This window comes from Chenopodium quinoa, unplaced genomic scaffold (assembly GCF_001683475.1).
Source record: "Chenopodium quinoa cultivar QQ74 unplaced genomic scaffold, ASM168347v1, whole genome shotgun sequence".
In the NCBI taxonomy this organism is placed as follows: Eukaryota; Viridiplantae; Streptophyta; class Magnoliopsida; order Caryophyllales; family Amaranthaceae; genus Chenopodium; species Chenopodium quinoa.
Genome location: NW_018743218.1, coordinates 3,091,292 through 3,111,892, shown reverse-complemented (window position 1 = coordinate 3,111,892; position 20,601 = coordinate 3,091,292).

Below are 20,601 nucleotides of genomic sequence, written 5' to 3'. Positions count from 1 at the left end.
CGCAGACCGTATTTAGATTTACAAAAATAAATAACGGAACGCAGTCCGTATTTTCTATCCTATTTGGGCCCCACTAGTTGCCATTTTCAAAGACCTGTTTTGAAAAACAATCTTCCATTCACCCATTCACTATATGTGAATGGCCCATGCAATTTTACGAAATACATAATTAAACACACAAAACTAGTAACTAACTTAGGTAATTAATCCGATTAACGCGCCTAATTAAAACTAGTCAAAGTTGTTTAATCCATTATTTCTAAACGCAAAATGCTCACGCAATTAATTAAGCTCCCACTAAATTCCGCATACATACTTAATTAATCCGATTAATTAAGTCGGCATAACCAATAATTTGTCAAATTTTTGCAAGACCGAAAATCGAGGTTTTTAACCTCGTTAAAAATAATTACTTAAAATATTTTAAAATTGGAAAAATTGCAAAATCATAGCTCAAACATTAAGCAATAATTTCCCACAAAACCCCTAATGGGTGCTCACCATGGCTGCTAGGCAGCCCATGGCCCTGCGCCATGGTGTGTGGTGCTGGCAGCTAGCAAGCATGCCTAGCACAGCCTGCCTTGCTAGCTAGCACCAACAGCATGCTACGCATGCTAGCTACTTGTTGGCGCAGGCAGCATTGGGCTGGCTGGCGGGGGCTTGCTGCCTCGCTGCCCAGTAGCAGCACAAGTGCACCAGCAGCCTAAGGCCCATGCACCAGCACACGCACTACGCAGCTGCCTCCTCGCCACACATCAATGCACAGCAGCACGCTACGAGGCTTCCCTTTGTGCGCACCATAGGCAGCCACATGCGGGCTGCGGGCAGCCCGGCTAGCTTTGGTGACACTTGGGGTTTTTGCCTCGATTTCCGTGCATATTTCTCGGGATTTTAATCCCGATTTACGTGCGATGTAAAATTAATCTAAATTTATTTTAGAATTAATTTAGGGCAAAAAGAAAATAAAATAAGTCCAACTTAATTAAATTCAATTTTAAAGGTGCACAAGCCTAAATCATCAAAATATTTCATTTTTGAACAAAATTAGGTCTTTCTTTATGCTTTAAATAAAATGAGCTATGTCCATAATTAATCTTGCGAATATGCAAATTAATAATGGAATTGATAAATGGGAGTTGGAAAAATAGACTAATCATCTAATGAAAAATTTTCCAACTTTCATACTTGTGTAAAATACCAAGATTACATCTTCCAATATGAAGATTAATCAAATTTTACTCACAAGTATTTGAACTTGATGTCTTTTAATCAACCAAACATGAAAAATCCAAACTTTGTTCAACATGGAATTTAGGGTTAGGGTTCCAATCATATAAACCTTTAAAGATTAGAACTTTAACATCATAGGAACTTAAAATTACAAGTTCACAACAAGCTTTCACATTTTATTGCAATTTCTTTGCAAAATTTGTGAAAAACAAGTTTATGTGAAAAATTGGTATATCAACTTAAGTACTAATAAAAACTCCATTATTATGCTGAAGGATATTTTTAAAACCAGTGGATTACTGATGCAAATGTGCATTTAATCTAACCTTGTAATGCTTGCATTAATCAAGGCTTAAAAAGAATTGAAATTTTCGTTGAAAAACGAAAAACCCCAGAAAAAATGGGTTTCTGATTCGAATTTGGCTTCCAGACAATCCTCAAAGAAAGTTGAATATGTTCCAGAATGTCGATTCCACCCAAAAATCATTATTTTTGAGCCAAAATCTGGGTTCGACAACCAAATCGAGTTTAAAATTAATTAAAACGAGCATCTAATCTAATTAGAAGAACATGAACCAGAAAAATAAATTCTTTTAAAACACCTTAATTAAAAAATTAATTGCAAAAATTAAAAGGAGCGTGGCTCCGATACCGCTGTAGGGTTTCGTAGTGACCCAACACTACGCGGAAGGAAACCCCCCAAGACTCGCCCCTTAATTAAAGCAATTAACAAGCATAACAAACTTAATCAAACAAGACTAAGAACAAGAATTATACCTTTGTTGCGTGCTTCGCTCCCGAAAAGCTCTTACTTCAAAATCCCGAAACTACGAGATCTCCGACGGATCGTACCCTCGACCCGACCCAAGCGTCCTAAGTCTTGAAGGTTAGTCAAGACCCGGACAAAACAAAACTATGAGTTTTACGAATCAAAAGTTTACTCTAATAACAAGAGTTGCCTTTTAATTCCACTCAAGGTTGTGTTTTTCCCAATACCATGCCTTTGGCATTTATAGGGAAATGCACCCTTGAACTTGATTCCCCAACCAATGTGGGAGAATGAATAATTTGATAATTAATTTATTTCCAAAATAAATTAATAATTAAATTCAATCACAATGCAACAAGTGTCAAGGGGAGAGAGAAGGTTAGGTGAGGACCATGAAGAGGTGGGGGGGACAATTGCCTTGCTCCCCAAGGCTTTTCCCAAGCCTTGGTCCCCACACTCTTCCTCACTGCCGCCACATAGCTATTGGGCTGGCAGTCTGCTAGCGTGCCAGCTAGCACATGCCAAGCAGCCCCAGCATCCCAGCCAGTAAATGCGTGCTGGCGTTGGTGCTGTGTGCTAGCGCCTAGCCTTGCTAGCACATAGTGTTGGCGCTGGCCCTAGCAGCCCACACTTTGGCTAGGCAGCGCACACGCCTAGCATCTACGCACAAACCTCGCGCAACACACTCGCATAGCTAGCATGCGTGCTGCTAGCGAGCCACGCATGCTGGCTCCTTGCCTCGCACTACGCACACACACTCGCATCCCTCGCGGCACCTCTCGCACATGCACCAGCCTTGCACCCCACGCACATGCGCCACACGCATTGCTAGCCCAACCAGTGCGCCTACGCACGCAAGGGCCTAACATGCGTGCTGGGCGATGCTGCCAGGCACCCTTGCACTAGCACACATCAGCCAGTGCCTAGCAATGTTATGCTTGGTGCGAGGCACGCACACACGCACATGCACATGCGCCAGTGCCTAGCACTGCGATGGCTGTGCTTGGTGCGTGTGTGGCCCTGCCATGCGCACCTAGGCATCCAGCCAAGCACGTTGCTGTGTTGCGATGGTGCGCCTAGGCTGCGATGGTCAGCGATGGTGCCTAGGCATCATGCTAGGGCTGCGATAGCGCCTAGACATGATGCTAGGGCTGCGATGGTCAGTGATGGTGTGCCTAGGCTACGATGGTGCGCCTAGCATACCTAGTGTGCTTAGGCTTGTGCCTAGCCATGCTAGGTGCATGCTAGCTCGAACTAGCCTAGCATCCACATGGTTAGACCATTGTGGTGCTACGGCTACGTTCGTACTTGTCGCTTGTGATTTTGCGACGCTCGGCCTCGACACCTTAGGCTCGATATCCGACGTCTATATTCGTAAAACTCTTTCGACTCATTAAATCCTATTGGATTAATTCGTCGTCTCGGATCGGTGAATCGATTAGGTTCGACATGAAGGGTTTAGTTAAGATTAAGCTGTAATATCAATTGTACCTTGATATTACTGATCGGAAGCGGCCTCCACCTAGGCATTCTGATCACTTGATCTTACTGAAGAATTAACTCTGTAATAATTCTGAACCCTCTATCGGAAGAATACACTTGTTGGAAGGACACCATTCCTTTCATTACAATTAATACGAAATGTTAAAATAATCACAACAAAAAGGTATTTTTATTGTAGTGAAAGAAGAAATATATGAGCAAAATACTTAAGTATGGCCCATAACTGACATTTTTGCACTCAAACGGCCATATCTTAAAATCTACAAAAGATTTTGACCTAATTCTAATTGGGATGGAAAGTAGACTTCAAGATCTTTCCAATTATATATCATACAACGCGTTTTGTGTGTGACTGGCCACACCATGAGGCTACTTGTAAAAGAACAAAGTAACCCCTATAACATTGGCCGAGTAACCCCTATAACACTAAGTGAGTAACCCCTATCACACTTATGAAGTAACCTTGTAACACTGATCAAGTAACCCCTATGACACTAACAAAGTAACCCCCATGATGGGCATGGCCAACCACATATATATATAAGAATTTATGTATATCATATGTCTTATTACAAGTGTTATGGAAGTTTTAAAAATGCGTAAAATTTGGCAAAAGTGTTGCGCCACGACACATTGCACTGTGTCATGGTACAATGCACCATTTCATGGCATATTGTACCGTGCCACGGTGCAATGCATCAAGGCGCGGCACTTAAGATTTTCCCACGGTACATGTTTAGGGTAAAAAAACCCTGTCCACGTGGCCTTATAGCATGCTGACACGTGTCAACCTCAGAGACGTCCTAGGGGATCCAATCCTCTACAGGCACGTGACACTTTAACCCTAAAAGGGGAACTGATCCCCTTCCACTAAAAATAGAGGAAAATACTCATTTATTACACATTCATAAATATACACACAAAAACCGAGAAATATTAATTGCATAATTCTTTCGGAATCCGAGGGAAAAACCTTTACATTCTGCACTGTTATACATCCAGAAACGTTCTAACTTGATCGTCGGAGCCGGAACTCCACCCAACCGGAGTTTTCGTGGTTTTGCAGGTACAGACGGTCGACGCGCATTCTTGGAATTGTAACTCTCCCGAGGGACTCCAAAAACCCCGAAACATTTGGCGCCGTTTGTGAGGAGAGTACTTCCTAGATGGCATCAGATTTTGTACCGCCTATTGAAGGTAAACGGCCTATGGCCGAAACTGAGGTCCACACGGAACAAGATAGTGGTGACGACTTTGAGGTCGACACCTACGTGGCCTAGACAGGTCATTCAGAAAGAGACGCAATCATTCCAAGGAAATAAAAGAACGGGGAGAAGACAAAGCTGGTCCTAGTAGCCCAACCGTCAAGCTGGCTAGGCGACCGCAGGCGACGGAGGGTGCTGCCCCCGTAACTAGAGATGAACTCATGAAATTCATGACGAGATTCAAAGGGGATATCAAGGACCTGATAAACAAGTCAACTGGCACCGACAAGGGTCAGTCGGCGAAGAAGCCTTCTCCCTCAGGGAAGAAGCATGTGAAAGATCGTGTGCCTACTCCTCACCCTAAACCAAAAGGGGCGGACGGGCCCATGATTGACCTATCCAAACTTTGTTTTCCTGAATAAGGGCAAAGGAAGGTCATCTAGCAAGTTAAGTCGATGGGTTAAAAAGGACTTACACAGACGCCCAGATGTTGATCTAGGAGAAGAGAAGTCAACAATTGTCTGAGTCGGCCTCAACATCGATTTACCCAAACAGTGTCCGGAATACTTCAAAAAAGTATTCAGAAACAAACAGAGAGATTCAGTCACACGGCATGTACGCACGTACTGGCCCTCAGATTATCCAGCCGGCTCCGTATGTGCCCCAACAGCCATACATGCCGTATGGATCACCATACATGCAGCCGGCCCTTTTTGGGGGTCAGGCGGCACAAAATGTCCAGCCCATCGACTGGCAGCTCCGGCTGCTAAACCTTGGGGAACAGCCGTCGGTGTTCTTTAGGGAGATAACAGAGGCGGCTCAGCCGGCCAAGGTTAAGAACATGTTGGTTGGTACCTATGATGGTACCACCAACCCGGAAGACCACCTAATGGATTACACCAACCTCATGTACTTACAAGGGTTGGATAATGCCGCCTGGTGTCGGTGCTTCCCGGCAACATTGAAGGGCATAGACCAACGATGGTTTGGCAATCTGCTAGCTGGATGCATCAACAACTTCAAGACGCTTGCATACCTATTCGCGTCCAACATCCCTGACAAAAAGACAAGTCTCGACTTGGGGGCTATTTAGCAGGGAGATAGAGAAGGGCTAAGGTCCTATGTCAGGCGGTTCAATCTGATAAGAATTCAGATTCAAAGGCTGTCTGACAAAGTTTCCTACATAGACTTCTTCAAGGGTCTAAAGGATGGGTCGACTTTTTAAGTTCGACCTGGTTAGAAAGAGGGTTGCTACCCTCCAAGAGGCATTGATGGAAGCCGAAGCCTACGTATAGGCGACGGAGCTCTGTGTCATCAAGCACCCGTCGGACCCTAAAAAGTCCGACAAAAAGGAGGGTCGATCTCCTCAGCCGGCTAAAAAAGAAGAGAGCAAGGAAATAAAAGAAGTCTAGGTGGCGGACCATTCTGGTCATCTATCCTAGAAGAAAAAGAGAGAGTTGAAGTCGTACGTCCCCAAGTACGAGTTCAACAAGGAATACTCCTCCATCCTCATGGAGATCAAAGACCGGTTGACCATTGTAAAACCGACAGCAATGAAAAGTCCCATCAAAAGTCGGGAAAAGAGTAAGTACTATCATTTCCATGAGGATATAGGCCATGACACCAATGGCTGCTATAGCCTCTGGCAGTTACTGGACCGTCTGGCTGATGAGGGGGCTTTGAAGTCCTATATGCTTAAGTTCAAGGGTAACCCCAAAACAAACAATGGACAACCGTCCAAGACGCTTGACAACCTTGCTATAAGCTCTGACACTGATGAAGAGCAGATCTTTACTATAGCAGGTGGCTTCGCGGGAGGGGGTTCTACCATCCGGGGTACCAAGGACAACATCAAAAAGTTGGTCAGCTCAGTGGATGACGGCCAGACGTCGAAAGACACCTTCCATGAGGTCCTCATCACTGAGAAGGATCGGGGCAAGGTCACGCGGCCTCATGATGACCCTATAGTCATCGAATGCAAGGTTGCCAACCAACGAGTGGGATGGATCCTTATTGATACCGGGAGCGAGCTCGTCTGACCTTATAAGCTATTAGTGCTTGGCGAAGCTTAAGTATAAGCCAAGCAGCATGCACAAGGCCTCTCACCCCTTAGTTGGCTTTGGGGGAGGGGTAGTGCAACCGGTGGGGAGGATTGACCTACCCATTTGGCTAGGAGAAAAAAGGGAGGGACGGCACATGGTCGTCAAGTTCTTGGTGGTTGAAGAATTGACCGTCTATAATCTGATTTTGGGTCGTCTAACCCTCAATGAGTCTAAGGCAGTCATCATCCCATCTCTCATGCTGATCAAATTTGAGAGGGATGATGGGTTAGTGGTTTCCCCGAATGGGGATCATAAGATGGCAAGGGAGTGTTATCTCTCAAACGTCAAGCCTACTGTGGCCGCAGCCGGCCAAGGAGAAGAGCCCATCGACCTTGATAACTTCAAGGAAGCCGCGCCTGCTCCCAAAGCAGCCGGCAAAAAAAAGGAGGTGGACCACCTGGTGGCCGTCAAAACAGAGAAGCAATAGCAATCACTGATTGGGAAGCGGTCAGATGATCTCCGTCCCCAGCCGGCTGGTGAATTCTAGATGAATGCCATCCGGAACGAACCGTTGTTAAAGTGGGGACGGTTGCTTTTGCCAAGTTGGGTGCAGATTTGCACTAATTGCTGAAGGAATTCAAAGACATTTTTGCCTTTGAAGTGGAAGAGATGCTAGGCGTCAGCCCAAACTTGCTGTCCACAAAATCGTCGTTGATCTAAAAAAGAAGCCGGTTAGGCAAAAGAAAAGGAACCACGGCGAGGAAAGATCTCAGGCGGCAGCTGCCGAGGTCAAGAAGCTGCTAGATGCCGAGTTCATTTGGTAATGCTACTACCCGGATTGGATAGAAAATGTTGTCCTTGTTAAAAAGACGAATGGCACCTGGCGGATGTGTGTTGATTACACATATCTGAACAAGGCATTTCCAAAGGATAGGTATCCACTTCCAAAGATCGACAGTCTGGTCGACTCTACAACCAGTCATGCCTTGATGAGCTTCATGGACGCCTATTCAGGCTTCCATCAGATACCCTTGTGGAAGAAAGATCAAGAGAAGACGACATTCGTCACTGATCAAGGGTTATTCTGTTATACGGTGATGCCATTTGGGCTAAAGAATGCGCCTACTACCTTCCAACGAATGATTAATACAGTCTTCATTAATCAAATTGGGAGGAATGTAGAGGCGTACATTGATGACATGATAGTCAAATCTAAGCTACAGATGGATCACCTTGCTGAAATCCGAGAAACCTTCACCACCCTCAGCCAGCATAAGGTCATGCTTAATCCTAAAAAGTGTGTCTTTGGTGTTGAGTCTGGGAAGTTTCTCGGATTTTTGATTGATCAAAGGGGGATAGAGGCCAACCCGAAAAAGGTACAGGCGGTAATTGACATGAAGTCACCCCGCACTGTCAAGGAAGTCCAAAAACTTACCGGTTGTCTGGCGGCATTGGGGAGATTCCTCAGCCGGTCAGGCGACAAGTGCCTCTACTTCTTCCAGGCAATAAAAAAGAAGATTATATTTGAATGGGGGAAAAATGCTGAGGCGGCATTTCAGAAATTGAAAGAGAACTTCCACTCATTGCCACGGCTGGTCAGCCCTCTAGCAGGAGAGGTTCTCTATATGTATTTGGCCGTCTCAGATCATGCCCTTACTGCCGTTCTCCTAGCAGAGAGAGACGACATTCAGCTCTCGGTCTATTTCATTAGCCATGTTTTTCGAAATGCTGAGCTGCGGTACCCCTTGGTTGAAAAATTTGGTCTCACCTTGTTCATGGCAATCAAGAAGTTGAAACCATACTTCTTGGCACATCCGGTGGTGGTCTACATAGACCAACCCTTCAAGCGGCCAATGACAACCTTGGAGTCATTCGGCAGAATGCTTAAGTGGACAATTGAAATGCAAAGTCTGGAAATCACCTTCGAACCAAGGAAGGAAGTGAAGGGTCAGGCGTTCGCCGACTTCATTGTGGAAACGACAAGGCCGGCTCAGCCGGACAATGTTGATCAGGTCTGGAAGGTTTATGTAGACGGAGCTCTACTATGAATGGCTGTGGTGTAGGCATAATTTGCAAGTTTCCGGAAGGGGACTAATATGAATATGCACTACGGTTCAAGTTCCAAGCCTCGAATAATGAGGCAAAGTATGAGGCCCTGCTAGCCGGTATCCGCATGTGTAAGGCGGCAGGGGCAAGAAAGGTTGACGCTTGCTCAGATTCTCAGTTGATTGTTAGCCAATACCATTGTGACTACGAGGCCACCCGTCCGGCTATTATCAAATATCTGCAGGCGGTTAAAGACGAGGCCGAGACACTTGACGAATTTCATCTAAGTCAGGTGCCCAAGTCAGAAAATAATCAACGGATGCATTGTCTAAGTTGGCGTCATCCGCCTTTTGTGATGCGCCTAGGTCAGTCTTTTAGGAAGTCATGGAAAAAAGAAGCATTGAACATGATCCCATTGGAGTTATTAACCGAAGCTCTACCTTGATGGATGTCATCCGGGCTTATTTGGCAGAAGAAAATTTGCCGGACGCCCCTTCAGAAGCGGCTGCATTGAAAAAGCGAGCCTCAAGTTTTGAGATCTACAAGGGAGAGCTCTTAAGGAAGGGTTACCTCCAGCCGCTGCTGAAATGTGTTACCCCAGAAAGAGGGAAGGAAGTTCTAGAAGATCTGCGCTCGGGCTTTTGTGCATCGCATATAGGCGGTAGAACTCTAGCAAAGAGGGCTAGGCGGCAAGGCTACTTTTGGCCTACTCTTGAGGCAGACACCATAGAAATGGTGAAGAAGTGGGATAAGTGTCAAAAATTCAGCTGGCTCATACACCGTCCGGCTACTGATTTCACGGCTATCTACAGCCCGGTTCCATTTGCAAAATTGGGTGTGGACATCCTGGGTCTATATACGCTTACTACAGGCAGACGGAGGTACATCCTGGTTGCTATAGATTACTTCACCAAATGGGTTGAGGCAGAGGCGGTCAAGGGCATTAAGACAAAGGATGTCATCTCTTTCATCTGAAGAAACATCATCACCCAGTTTGGGGTACCTATGTCGATGGTCTTTGACAATGGCCCTAAGTTTAAAACGCCTACCCTCAAGAGCTGGTTGGGAGATCAAGGGATCACACATTGTTTTGCATCAGTCGGTCGTCCCCAAGAAAACGGCCAAGTTGAAGCCTTCAACAAGCTCATTTGAGACGACATTAAGAAGTAAATTGAAAGGGCTGGCGGTCTATGGGCAGATGAGTTGTATCATGTCCTATGGGCCATTAGAACAATTGAAAAAGGGGCAACCGGTGAAACCCCGTTTCTCATGACATACGGCACTGAAGCCGTCCTACCTATTGAACTATATGAACCAACACTTCGAATCATGCTCTATGATGAAGAGGCAAATTGGGATGCCATGCGTCTACCATTGGGTTCACTCCTGGAGCGCAGGGGCAATGCCGCCTTGCTTCAGGAGATATACTGTCTGAGAATGACGAGGGCCTACAACAGAAGATTACACAAATGGCCCCTAAAAGTGGGGGACTTTATGTTATGAAAAATGGAGGCAAACGGTAGGGCTAATGAGCAAGGAAAGTTAATCCCTAATTGGGAGGGCCCCTACCGATTTTTGAAGAAGTTAAAGGCAGGCAGCTAGCCAGAACTTGAAATGTAGATAGCTTGAAAAAGTACTACTTCTAAGGACTTGTAAATTTTTGTAAATAGAGTATATTAATGAGAGAATGCTTTATTTTCATTGTCTTTTGTACAAAGTCCCACCTATGCAATGCACAACCGGGTAACCGTCTGCTCTAAACTGAGTAGACGTAGGCTAAGTATCAAAGTTAGCTATTCATAAGGCCAATGGCCGGATATATATTAACCCGCCTACTCCAACATGAGCAAGCAACAGGCGATGCCCATCTAGGTGAATTCGTCGATGAGAGCATCTCCCATTTGGGTGGTACATTGTTCTATAAATCATAACTCAAGCGGCTTTAACCGACTGCCTAGGTTAAATATAACTCACGACCGTTTGAATGATTAATTGAAACCTAGATACAACCGGTCATTGCTTCAAAGCAACATAGGCGGTAACTTAAATCTTGGTCGAATGTAACCGGTCTTTGCCCAAAAGCACTACAGCCGGTTACAAACCCAAATTAAGCAAGGTCGAAACCTTAGCAATTAATTCACAACTTGTGAATGATGCATACGCCCGGCTATTGGCCGCCTGCATCCCAGCAACCGACAATGAAGAATACCCAAAGGGTAAACCGCAGCCGGTTAAAAGAAAAATCTAGGTTGGCCCTAGCCGGCACCGTCTGCTAATCCAACTTAGAATAATTCTACTTCTTTAAATAGGGTTAATGACCGCCTATCTATTCGTCCGGCTGCTTGTTTGGACGGTAGCGTGCTTAGATTTGGGTATATTAAGCAAACAACCGTCTAGGGGCAGGCAGAGCCAATGCATCTGGCATACCGCGCGTACTGAATCAAATTGCAAAAAGAAAGATTTGTACGAGAAAAATTGCAAAAGTTGAAAAAATTGCAACAGTTGAAGAAATTTATATTAAAGGCAAAACCGACTTAGTCGGCAAAACGTAATAATGGAAATGATTGTCAGCTAGACCTATGTCCGGGGAAAGGAGATTCAAGCAAATTGAAAGGAATGGTGTCCTTCCAATAAGTGTATTATTCCGGTAGAGGGTTCAGAATTATTAGAAAGCTAATTCTTTAATAAGGTATAATGAATGCCTAGGTGGAGGCCGCTTCCGATCAGTAATATTAAGGTATAATTAATATTAAAGCTTAATCTTAACTGAACCCTTCGGGTCAAACCCAATCGAACAACCGATCCGAGACGACGAATCAATCCGAAGGATTTGATGAGTCATCAGAATTTTACAAATAAAGACGTCGGATATCGAGCTTAGAACATCGAGACCGAGTGTCGCAAGTCGTGTCGAATTTGGAATTCGACGAGACGTGAAATCAATCAAGTTACAAGTTCGAGCGTAGCCGTAGCCTTGCATTGGCCTAGCCATGTGAGTGTTAGGCTAAGCAAGACCCCTTGCAATGTTAGCCGCAAGCCTATCATGCTAGGCGTGCTAGGGCCATGCGTGCGAGCTAGCCATCGCTCGTTGCTAAGCATAGCCTAGCACTGCTCACAAGCATCGCAGCCTTGCGTGCTTGCTAGCATGCTTGCGCCTAGCCATCGCAGCCACGCACCATGCTTGAGCATCGCACAACACAGCACACAACATCACAAGTAATGCGTGTGTGCGAGGTTGTGCGTGCTAGCTGGGCAAGGCATCGCTGCACGCTATGCGTGCTGGGCCTCGCATGGCAGCATCCTAGCGCTTCGCACATCGCAAGTAACACGCACCAGCCAGCACCGTGCTAGGAATGCTGGATTGTGCGTGTGTGCTAGCAAGCAGTAGCACGCTATGCCTCGCCTAGCACCAGCGCCCAGCATGCGTGGCTTGCTAGCAGCACGCATGCACTGGATAGCTGCGCATGCTTGCGGTTGGTTGTGCGTGTGTGCTAGTTGGCTGTTCAGGCTGCCCAGCCTTGGTGCTAGGCACCAGCTAGCAGCCTTGGCAGCCAAGGCAGGCTGCTAGCCAGCCACTTGGCATGGTGGTCCGGTTGTGCTAAGTGGGGACCAATGCTTGGTCATTGCCTTGGGGAGCAAGGTGGGTTGGTCCCCTCCCTTGGTGGTACTCACCTTCTCCCTCTCCTCCTATTTCCACTTGTAACTTGGTGATTGAATTGCAATTTTATTTTTGTTTTGATTAAAATAAAATGGGAAAATTGCAAATCTCCCACATTGATTGAGAATGGGAAATCAAGGTTCATTTCCCTATAAATACCCAAGTTTTGGGATTTGGGAAGAACACTTGAGTGGAACTAAAAAGGCATCTCCTTAGAAAATTGAGAAAACCTTAAGTTCGTAAAACTCTAATAATTATTGGTCAAGTTCCGACTAACCTTCGGGACTAGGACTGTTCGGGTTGGGTTCGTGGGTACGAGTCGTTGGAGACCTTCGCATTTGCGGGGTTCGAGTTTTGAAGTAAGAGCTCGGGTTCGAGCGAAGCACGCGCCAAGGGTATGAATGTATTTTCCTTCTCTCTCTTAATTGTTGTTTAATTTGTGATTACATACTTAGTTGCCTTAATTAGTGGGCGGGTCTTGGGCGGGTTTCTCTTCCACGTAGAGTCGGACTCTACGAAACCCAACACAAATTACTGTTGCTACTGCTGCTAATGCTGAGGTAGCTGGCCCTGGCCGGAAGGAGGAGCGTCTTGAGTTTGTTGGGCTTAAGCTTCGTTAGCCTCACCCGGCATTTGATCTTCCATCTGCTCCTCCTCTTCCTCCTCGGCAATGCCGGCCCGTTCTTCAAAGGGAGTCGGCTTCTCTGTTCTAAGAACCTAGGCATCGAACACCTCAGCGGCTTATTTGTACCGCAGGTCAAAGAAAGCCCAGCCGGTGTCCGGATGGATCATAGACCAGGCCATCTTCATGCACTCTTCACAGTCGCGCTCATTCTCGGTGATTAGCCTGTCTTACTGAGCCGCCAACTTTTCATTATGGTCCGCCTGGGTCTAGGCCAACTCATTCTTCAGGTGGTTGACCTCTGATCGCAGCTCAGTGTTCTCCTTGTCAGCCTCCCCCAATGCTTTGACATCAGCTTGGAGGTTTTTGACCTGAAGTTCAAAGTCGGCGGCCTTCTTGTTGGCCGTGTCAGCAGCAGCCGTGAGCTCCTTGATTAGCTCCTCCTGTTTCATTTCCTGGCTTTTAGTTTGGATTTCATACATAAGGGTGTTATATTGGGTAACATCAATAAGGTTGGCTGCCCTTCTATTGGCATCCCTTACCTCCTCTTGCTTCTTTCGCAAGGGGACCTTTATGCTGTTTACCCTCAACATCACCTACAAAGTCAGCCGGAAAGGGGTTAGTCTTTCAATTACGCTACAACCGGCAAAAGAATAAAGTGACACAAAAGCACCCCAACCGATCAATTACCTCAGCTAGTAGTGAGTTGATGCGGTCTATGTTGACCTGGTGTATACCCGGGACCGCCTCCTTCTCGGACCAGTTGAGGGTCCTCAACATTCTCTTGGCATAAGTTTGGAGGTCCGGCCAACGAGAAGAGGCATTTGCATCAATAGATTTATTGGTTAAGTACTAAGCATAGGCGGCACCTACATTATGTCGGCTGCCAGAAGAATCCCCTGATTGGGTAGCTTGGGACTTGACTCGCATAGGCCCAAGCGGCCAGGGGGGATCAAAGGTGAGAGTCGTACCTTGATTTTCAGGCTGAGGGGTCATTCCACCCCCATCCGCATTGGAGTCGGATGCTACAGCAAGCACTCGGCTTGAGGGAATTTCGGGCTCCCTCGTTCCAACCTCAGCCGACCCTATGCTTAGGCCAAGGTCTTTTAGGCTTTTGCCTGCTGAGGTAGGCCTCTCAGGCACAGGCGGCCTTCGGTAGAGGCAGGGGCAGCCGGAACCCTTCTTGATTTGGAAGTAGGCTGGGATGTCTCCTCTCCTGCTCTCTTGAGCATCTGTCATAAAGAACGAGGAACATTCTTGTTACCCGTCTGAAAAAGAAAACCAAACATTTGGTTAATATCAAAATAAGCTTTAAATCATACAAACGGGAAAAGAGCTTAGCCGGCTCTTACCCCATCATCTTTGGCCGCCAGTTAGGACCTCTTTTTTTCCAATTGATCCTTCCAGATCTCTACAGTTGATTTAGTCGGTGTCTTTTTAGGAGGTACGCCCGGCTGGTCATAAGGTACATAGTCAGCCAGAGCTTCGGTTAAGCCGTCTGACTGATATTCAGGGTCTAGCAGTATTTGACTAGTTATGCCATGTTGTTCGTCAAACATGGATTGGAAAGAATTACATTATAATTTTTTTTTTTTATTAGGAATACAAAATGCGCATTACATTTTTTTTTTTTTTAAATCAAATGCGCATTACGTATTGTACTTGGAACTTTATTACTTTAAGCAATAGATTGATCATATTATGTGTATTTGGCGTTATATTTTTCTTATTAAAGATAATAACAAAGATAAAACAAACTTAACTACTACATATATGAAATGAGAACAAAAGTTGTATAACTACAAGGCAAGAATAACACAAGCAAAGGAAAAGAAGATAAATTAGAAAATTAATAAATAATACAATTCCGACAAAAAATTAATTTATAAGATGTGTTTTCGGCAAAAAAAATCAGCATGTCTTGTGTGTGGCCGGCCACACCGTGTTGACACTTATATAAAAAACAAAGTAACCCCTATCTTCCTATTGACCAAGTAGCCTATGTTATACTGACCAAGTAACCCTTATAACACTGATCGAGTAATCATATAACAGTGACGAAGTAACCCCTTTAATACTGACCAAATAACTCCTATTACACTAACAAAATAACCCCTATGATGGTTGGCCACATGGTGTGGCCAGCCACATAAAAGAATTTGTGAAAAAAATTATTTATAAACTGTGATCAAAGACTTTTTCCTCGAGCATGCAATAACTAATTTTTAAGTTATGATATTCTTTTGTTAATCAAGCAATTTAATACTTATTACTATTCATTCCTTTTACACTAATAATATTTCACAATATACTTTTATTAGTTTGATCATTCAAGAGTGCTCTAAATGAACATGAATATGAACATAACCTTGTTATGGGAAAATTATGAAACTATAACATTGAATAAGCATAGTCGATTTTACTTGACTCGAATACCCAAATGTATAATTAAGATTCTGCATATAGGCAACCAATGACATTCTTGAAAATAAATGATGAATTAAAGAGAGGCATAGAGATTTTATGTTATCCTTTTAGGGCACAGCCAATGTATTTTGGTCTGAACATAAGGCAATTAGGAATATTCAACAGCTTACCTTTTCTGACGGTTTGACTTTTAGAAGTTTTATCCGTTTTATTTTCTTCAAATTTTACTAAAAGATTAATAAATAAAATAAAGCACTCGATAATTCGGCGTGAGCAAATTTCTTCAATGTGTATTTGCACGTATAAACTATTCACCATGAGGCTTGCGATCGACCTTGCGTATGCATGTGTTAAGGGTCATGTAACTTGTAAAGTAGTGAGGCTATTTATTATTGTTCAATGGTAAAATTTGGTGGTTTCGTTGAACCAAATATAATAAGGAATGAACACAATTAATTTTTTAATCCATTTATGTGAAAGTATGATGGTGTATGTCATATGAGACTGCCCAAGTCTGAGTGCATATAGGCACATATCACCTATTTATTTAGCATGTATATAGGAGGGATTTATGGGGTTTTCAATTTATTTATTTTCATTTGATGTTTTTCTACAGTAGTACATTCGTGTGTACTATTATGCATATAAAATGTACCATTAAGTATAAATTATCTTAATAGTACTTTTTGTGTACTGTTTTGTACGTGGTGGTACTTTTTACTATCATATTTTCCACCAAAATTTCTTTCACCTTGGTTCATGTGACAAACTTCAAGTTAATTTCAAGAATGCCATCCTATATGTTTGCTAACATATAGGTGCTATGCGCCTATAGTTATTCCCCAGGTTTATCACTTTGATAAACATTTGATATTTATCAAGGGGTAAAAGCGTTATTTTCAGTTGATAATGAAGGGTGTCTATGTAATTTGATAATCACAGTTAACTAGTTGTTGTTTATGCTTTTCATCTCCATCTTCTTCGTATATTTCCAGCCATTGCACAGCAATAGAGACTTTGTCTCTTCCCCACCCACCTTCATCATTTTTGCCTCCTTCAAGTTGTTTCAGTGGAGATTTTGCCAACCTCAACCACCACCATATTCGGCGACTTTCGCTAAGATAAAAGGGAGGAATAAAGGGTGTGGTTAACCCTTAAGGGTAAGTGCATGTTTATCGATTGTTTGTGAGCTTTCCTTTCCCCATTAAAATCTCCATTGAAGTTGGTCTTACCTTCTTCCTGAATAATTGGATGTGTTGTGAGTTTCACTTCCGTCAAATAATGCCGTGAAGAGTAGTATTTTGACAATTCTATAGAATTGAAGTACTACATTGAGTTTTTTATTATATAAGCACAAATATCAAGGAAATATTTACATAATTGCTATTTGATAAACATGTCTTGTTTATCAATTTGATAAACTTGTATTTCCTAATATAATATTCCAATTTACAAATGTGACAAATAATAAACATTGAGAGAGTATAAAAAGGGTTCATGTCCTTAATTTTACCAAACTGCTAATAATAATTAATGGCAAGGCTTAATATTACCCTTTTCTCTTCTTATTTGTTTTCATTCTTAATATTGGTTATCTACTGTGATTTATGTTATAACATATGGGAGAGAGATAAGGGAGAAAAGCTCATTAACAAAGCCTGAAGTGAGATACCATCTTAAAACGAATTAGCATTATAAGGAGTAGTCTACTTGAGTTATAAATTGAAAGTTCTTTGCTTTATTTTTCATTGTGGGACAAACAATAATAATCACAATTAACAATCTCCCCCTCAAGTGTAAGCCTATACAATTATCCCTTCAACGGAAATGCACCTAGACCCTACAAAGCCTAACTCTAACCTAAGAGAACATCACACTCACATATGCGCTTCATTTACATAAGGCCTTAGCTAACACAAATGCCGCAATCAAACCTGGCCCAGATACCAGTTGGTTATGAAAATAATGAGGATTGATTTATTTAGGAAATATGTTTTCTTTGTGCAGAACATATACAGACAAACAATATATAAAACATAAATTAGAGAAATAATTTAAATATACACGGTTCAGTCAACATGACATACATTCACATGGTAAGGTAGGAGTGCCCATAATTCAAATTAAAATACATATACAATCCAATATAAATCGAAGTATCAATTTAGATCGAATCCAAACTTTATAATCTGATCTATTGTATTGAGATTTTTTAAAATTCATATTTTCGAATTGGAAAGGATTAATCCTAATTGGATCCAAATAAACCAAAAAATCAAATTGTAAAACTAAGTTTATATGAATAAACGTACTTTGCTTCGAATTTTTTGATCGGATCCAAAATAATTATTATTATTCGGATTGGATTAGAAGAGAAATTTGGATCGCATTAGAGTGCAAATTTTAAAACTGAAATATATTTTGGATCAAAGATTTGGCCTAAGTCCAAACTGAAAACCAAACAGACACTCCTAGGTCAAGAGATAGTATTTCTTTATTAGCTTTCATGGAGGATATTAGAGATTCAATGACAATATACTACACTCTCCCCTCACCAAATCTCTCAAGCTAAGTGAAGTTACATTTTGGCTTGAATTGGCTAGCTAGGCTAAAAGGCAGTATAAACGTTTCTAACTATTCACCCAATGGTTCGTTATAGAATATAAGGAAATCTTCCTAAATTATTCAAAAAGAATAACACTAGTAACTGTCAGAAGTATATCCAAAATTAGGAAACAAAAACGCCTTCACTCTACTAGGTGCAGGCGTGTTGCTTAGAGGCACAGGCGTTCCTGGTTGAGCACTCATCGTAATATTTCCAACTTTGACAATTTTTCATAAAATGGTCATAATTTTCTTAATTCTAATCCGATTGGACATATGACTAGTCATTAGAAAGCTCTTGAAACAAGTTATTGTAGGGTTTCGTAGAGCCCCACTCTACGCGGAAAGAAACCCATCAAGACCCGCCCCGATTACTAAATCAACTAAAGCATGCAAAACATAATTAATACATAATTAAGAGAAATAGGGATAAAGAATTATACCCTAGACGCGTGCTTCGCTCGCTAAAAGAGCTCTTACTTCAACCTCGCAAATGCAAGGTCTCCAACGGCTCGTACCCTCGAACCCGACCCGATCGTCCTAAGTCCCGAAGGTTAGTCGGGACCCGAACAAAATATAAACTTTGGAGTTTTATGAACTTAAGGTATTCTCAACAATGGAGATGCCTATATAGTTCCACTCAAGTGGGAATTCTCAAAATCCCAACTAAGTGGGTATTTATAGAGAATAGGAACTTGAATCCCATTTCATGATCAATGTGGGATCATGTGCAAATGCATTATTTTATTTAATTCTAAAATAAATTATTTAACAAATGAAATCACAAGGCAACAAGTGTCAAGAGGAGAGAATTGGTTAGGTGAGGACCAAAACCAATGGGGGGGACCATAGCCTTGCTCCCTAAGGCTTTGCTCCAAGCATTGGTCCCCACCTCTCCTAAATCGGCTTCAAGGACTGCTGGGCTGGCAGCCAGCTAGCACGCCAGCATGCACTGCATCACTACCCAGCACGCAATGCGCACCAGCCAGCACGCCTAGCACATGCATGCTGCTAGCGAGCCAAGCATGATGTTGGGTGCCGGGCGCTGGGCGAGGCCCTCGTTGATGACCGCTTGCTATCTGGCGCTGCTCCTAGCTCGATGTGTTTGGTGTTGCCATGCAAAGGCACGCAGCTATGCGAAGGCATGGTGCTGCTGAACGAGGCAGCTAGCATGTTGCTCGCTGCGATGGCATGCATGCACACGCACACACGCACAAGCCTAGCCATGCGATAGTGTTGTGCTATGCGTAGGCTGTGCGAGGGCTTGCGATAGCACCTAGGAACGCAAGCACGCATGCTGCGTGATGCTGTGCCATGCGATGGCACGCACACACGCAAGCACGCTGCTGCGATGGTGCTGCCATACGAGGCACGCACTCACACAAGCATCTAGTGCTAGCGATTGTGATGCCTTGTGCGCCTAGCACGCATGGCGCGCCTAGCACACACATGGTGCGCCTAGGCTTGCGATGAACTAGCCTAGTGATAAGCGTGTCGCGTACCTAACAAAAATAACCTAACTCGACCACTACTATGTAGACGAGCAAGTAAGGATCGAATCCCAAGAGACTAAGGTTCACCTAAATTATCTAGACTCAAATAATCACTAAGCAAGAATCAAATGAATGGTGGAATAAGCTAAGAACTAATGTACGAAAAACTAGAATTAATCAAAAGAATATAATGAATCAATATACTAAACATCTAAGATCAAGTATCACCACAATTACGATCGATGGAATTATCTATTTACCCCTAGCATACAAATCCAATTAACATGGGGAAAAGTAAACCCTAATCAATACCAAGGACCTCTCTCGAGTATCAATGGTTCTCTAACCACAATCAAACCTATTCTCATGGAATCATGAAAATTAGAGACATTAAACACTTTACTTCACTTCCCAATTATCAATTCAACTACTCTCGTTATGAAATTCAAACCCTAAATTGATCTACTCAAATCCGTTGAAACCCAACTCTCGTTGTGATTAGAACTATGGAATAATAACAATACTAATTATCTCTAATCTAGTATTGGCATAATCAAAATCAACTTAACATAAATAATTGCAATAGTTAATAGAGAATTTAAAGAATCAATTCATGCATCAATCATAATTGTGCTACCTTAGATCTTGGAATATAAAAACTACTCACACATATTGAAATAAGCAATAATAAAAATAATCAGAGAAAACATAATTTAAAACAATAATGATCGAAAGAGAAAGGAATAGAGATGAATACCAATGATGCTTCAATTGAAATAACTCAAAATGTTGATCAACAATAATCAAATCTAATGAAGGAATTAAATTGCTTAAAAGAAATAAACTAGGGTTTTAGAGAGAGAAAATAAAACTTAAGGAATTAATTAAGTGTTTTCTAGTGATGATTACAAGGGGTATTTATACCCTTAATGACATAAAATTTTGAAAATAAGAAAATGGATTTCCGCAACACACTGCCCGGTCTGACCGAGCGAGCACCGC